The sequence below is a fragment of the Penaeus vannamei genome, chromosome 3 (genome assembly GCF_042767895.1).
Source record: "Penaeus vannamei isolate JL-2024 chromosome 3, ASM4276789v1, whole genome shotgun sequence".
In the NCBI taxonomy this organism is placed as follows: domain Eukaryota; kingdom Metazoa; phylum Arthropoda; class Malacostraca; order Decapoda; family Penaeidae; genus Penaeus; species Penaeus vannamei.
The window spans coordinates 15,806,184-15,811,584 of record NC_091551.1 but is presented as its reverse complement, the minus strand read 5'-3'; positions in this window follow the sequence as shown (position 1 = coordinate 15,811,584).

The following is a 5,401-nucleotide window of genomic DNA, read 5'->3' as shown; positions in this document are numbered from 1 at the left end:
ATTATAATAAGCATTATATGTACCTATCACTGTATCACTGTTGTTGTTATCATTATTATTTTAACTATTATTAGTATTGTTATCATTAACATAATAATTATTATCATTGGCGTTATTATTGCTATTATTGTCGTTAGTATCATTATTCTTATTATTGTTATTATAATTACTACCATAACAATTATCACTATTGACATTATTATTATTACTGTTTTGAAATCATTATCATTATTTTTACTTTTGTTACTGTTATCATTATCATTACCATCATCATTATCATTATTGTTGCCATTATTATTACTATCATCATTATCATTATTGTTATCATTATTATTACTTTTGGTATTGTTATCATTATTATTATCTTTATCATTACTATTATCATTATTACCATTATCATCATCGTCATTATCATCATTATCATTATCATATTTGCATAGTTACCTCCACCGAGGAAGTTTTTGTTAGTGCTACTTTGTTCGTTGGTTAGCAAATAGTTATTAGCACACTTTTATGATTTTTTTTGTAACCAGAGGTGTCTTTTCACTTGAAATTTGATGGTGATTCGGGTTATGATCCGGATCCAGGATATAGATAGGGACAAAAACTTTTTGGCAATAGAATTATTATCATTATTGTTATTATTATTATTATAATAATTATTAATATAATCATTATTATCATTTTCATTATTATTATTATTATCATTATTATTAATATTGTTCTTAATATCAATAATCATTATTAATATTTTCATCATTATTATTACGACTACTAAAGTAATTCTTCAAGAGTGAATATTTCTATTGCATCAGTGACCCTATTGCCTTGGCGGAGGTATGCGCTCTCTGAGTGCTTTCAGTTATCGATATTATTAGTATCAAGAGAGAGAGAGCGAGAGTGAGAGAGAGAGGGAGAGGGAGAGAGAGAGGGAGAGAGAGAGAGAGAGAGAGAGAGAGAGAGAGAGAGAGAGAGAGAGAGAGAGAGAGAGAGAGAGAGAGAGAGAGAGAGAGAGAGAGAGAGAGAGAGAGAGAGAGAGAGAGAGAAGAGACAGCAAGAGTACGATACAGACACGTAATTCTGAACATCTTTTGACAGTGATTGCAAATCTACGGCCTTCTTATAATGGCGCATTTCCTTTGCCAAGTGTCTTCCGTGCACCCTGTTCTTATGTTGAGTTCATGCGGGTATAGGTGTGTCTGTGGGTGTGTACGTAAATTATGAACGCATGTGTAAGTGCGCGTGATGTGCGTCCGTGTTCACATTTCTCTGTGATCTTATTCATAATTTTCGTTTTTGTTATTGTGAGGATGTGTTCGTTGCCATTTGTAATATCATTAATTATTTTCGTTATCTATTAAGTTGTTATTGTGTTGGTGTGTTCCTTGCCATATATGTATTTTTTTTACTTTAAAAAAAATCGTTGTTTCCTTATTTTCATGTTTTTGTGTATCTCTAGTCTTTTTTTTTTTACTGAAGGTCGGTTATTTTTTCCTCTCCCTCTCTTTTAATATTTGTTTAAAGGACTATAGTATTTTCACGTCTCAATATTCGATAATAAAACACACACACACACACACACACACACACACACACACACACACACACACACACACACACACACACACATACAAATATATTCAAGTGAGACAGACAAAAAACACATCCATACACAAAATTTTACGATCATACATACATATTCTAATTTTCATCTCATAATATAAAACCATTATATACATATTTTTTTCAAAGTTCAACATGTGGTCTCATCTACCATTAGCATTATTCCTGTCAGCTCATCCGTTCAATTGATGGATTTATCACTTCCTTGTAATTTCCTCAAATAAATCTACTTCCCTGTCGTTCTCTGCCAACCATCGCCTCCTCCTGCTCGCGCTTTCTTTATTCCTCAATTATTATTACGTTTTTTCCCCTGTTGTTTATCACCTTTTTTTCTTTAGTTAATTCACAGTTTTCTCTTCTCTTCCTCTGTTACCCTCTCTTAAATAATATATAATTAGAGGGATATATAATATATTATATATATATATATATATATATATATATATATATATATATATATATATATATATATATATATATATATATAGGTAGATCGATAGATAGATAGATAGATAGATAGATAGATAGATAGATAGAGAGAGAGAGAAGCCCAGAATTTTCCCTTTTCGGTAGAAAAAGAAAAAGAAAAAAAAGTAGAAAAAAAACACAGTAAAACCTTATTGCTAGAGAGACTAAAGGCGAAATCATCCCAAGCATTGCTCCCGTCTCGCGCCTGTCCCCGTCTCCAGCGCTGTCCCTCAGAGGTGTCATGGCTCCTATCCCGCCATATGTTGCTGTTGTTGCAGTTTTTTTTGTGCTGTTGGGTTTTATTCCTTGTTGTTATTGCTTGCTATTGTTGCAGTTTCATTGTCGATTGTGTGTTTTTTTGTGTGTTGTGTTTTTCTTTGTTGCTATTGCTTGCTGTTGCTGTTTTTATTGTTGGTGGTATTCCTGTTGTTAATTTTATTATTGTTTCTATTAACGTCACCATTATTTTCCTCATTATCATCATTGTTAATAGCAATCAAAATTACTAACATTATCAATATCATCATCATGGACTCATTATCATCATTACCATCATTTTCTTTGTATGCATTATCATCATCTTTTGTGTAATTATGAAACTCATTTTATTATCAACATATTACTACAATTACTTTCGCATTTTTATATAATGGCGTGCATTAATGTTATTATAATTATTTTCTGTTATAATCACTGTTGTTTTAATGAAATTATTATTGTCATCACTTTCATCATTATTATCCTCAATTACCATATTCAGTGCTGTCCTTTATATATATGTTGCTATCATTATCACCACTATCGTTGATATTTTTATCATATTGTCATAATCATTATCAATATCATTATTATCGCTGCTATTATGGACATAATGATCACCTTCGCTATAACAATATCACCATTTATAATAATAATAATAATGATAATAACAATAATAAAGTGGTAACAGTAATAACAATAATAAAATAATGATACTACTAATAACGTTAATAATAATAATAATGATGATTATAATAATGATAATAATAGTAATGATAATAATAATAATAATAATAATAATAATAATAATAATAATAATAATAATAATAATAATAATAACGATAATTATAATAATGATAATAATAATGATAATTATAATAATAATAATAATAATAATAATAATGATAATTATAATAATGATAATAATAATAAAGTTGATAATAACAACAATGTTGATAATAATAACAACAACAGTTAAAATAATAACTAAAATAGTAATAATCATAATAAAAACGCGGATGCACGCCCAACGCCGCCGCCTCCTTCCCCCGAGGCCGCCCCACAGCGGGCGCCGCGACAAACCGAGGCGACACAGGAATTCTCCGTCGGATAAGAGGGACAGCGGCGCCTTTCTCTGCTTCGGCGTCATTAATCTCTCAATAACAGATCACGAGACATCGAGTTCGAGCCGGGAATTATACCGTTCAGAGGGCAAGAAGATGCTAAACGCTCCGGGTCGTTAGAGGTTGATGACTGACCCGACGACCGTGATAAATCGCCCTTACGGATAATGAGAGTCATGGCCCGTAGGATTGGAGATATTTACTCTCGCTAAGTTGTAGGTGTTCGGGACTATTTTTTTCACTGATACTATTATTATCGTTTATCTTTTATTTATTTTTTCTTCAGATCACTTTATTATCAGATAAAGAAGGAAAACATTACATTTCGTTTACAGTTTCAGAAACAAATATAAGGCTGACGAATACTTGTTCTCAATAGATAAGTATTTTGTCTCGTCTTGTAGATTTTAGTTTGATTGTCCATTAATCATGTTAATTTTCTGTTATTATTATTATTATTATTATTATTATTATTATTTTTTTTTTTTTATTTTTTTTTTATTTTTTAGCGTATGCGAGTATATTACGTTTAAAATGATGTATTGTTAGCATTTTGCTAGATTGTACACGCGAATTTTAGTGCAAATGTCAAAGAAAACGATTTTGCGAGTGAAAGAGAATACTCTGAAATCACAACGATGGTAAATTAGCCGAACTGCATTCAGGAGCTGCTGATCGAATCGGTAAGTGATACAGCAATTGAGAAAACATTGGTAACTATTCTCAATTACAATTTATCATTTCGGATTTAGTGTCGATTTCCGCAATTATTTTCTTTGAACAAACGAAATTTAGTACGAGCATTTGTCTGCAAAATGCTGCTAATCGTGTTTGTCACAGGAAGGCAAAACAAAACGGGAAACACTTAGTCCTTCTCCCATTGACTATAGAAAAATGATACTAAACACATCGTAAAGAATCCATTTGAGTGTTTATAATCGAATATCTTCAGAAAAAAAAGAAAAAAAGAAAGTGAGTGGATATAACTAGCTATGAATCCAGGTGGTGCCATCTATGGGCCGCGCGGGACATCAAAGGAGAACCGTCGACTTGGGGGGTCCCCGATTGCCTTCCAAATCATTGATATTTATTAGGCATTATTGGTCTCTTCTCGTTGTTAGCCGCGTCTCTCTACCTATCATTAGCTTCGAGGGGGACAGGGGGGTGGCACGATTTACATTTTCAGAGCCAAATAACGTTCGTTAAAGAATTGTACTTTCTTTCTATACATACTGTTTGGGATTTGCCGCGTGAAGCCCTGTCTCTGGAGCGCGGGAAGAAAATGGGAGAGGCGCTGATTAGACGAGCTAAAGTGGCGGAATTAAGAATAAGTAATAATATAATATATAATACTGAAAAAGAGAAAAAGGAAAAAAAAACACTGTTGTGATACGGACGGACCGGGAAGAGAATGGACTGAGTAAGTAAAAAGAGGAAAATTAAAAATAATACTTAAACCGAAAATCATACAGAAATCAGGGAGCAAAGAAAACGAGTAACAAAGAAAACGAGAAAGGAGTACCAAAGTAAATGAGAAAGGAATACCAAAGAAAACGAAAAACGAGTAACATAGAAACCCAAATACAAGTCACAAAGAAAACGAAAAGCGAATCACAAAGAAAACGAAAAACGAATAAAAAACGATAAACGAATGACAAAGAAAACGGAAAACGAATCACAAAGAAAACGAAAACCGATCATCAAAGAAAACGATCAGGCCCCGAGAATGTAAACAAACAGAAAACACATCTATTACTTCAAGTCATCCAATGGGCGCCCCATACCGCCCCCCTCCACCCCCGCCCCTAAAACCCTCAGCCACCCACACCCACTCCTCAGACCTTTAGGCGTGAATCATCCATAATTTGGTCACAATAGACGAGGTTAGTAAGTACTCTGCGGAGAATGCGAGGATGGAGGAGGTACAA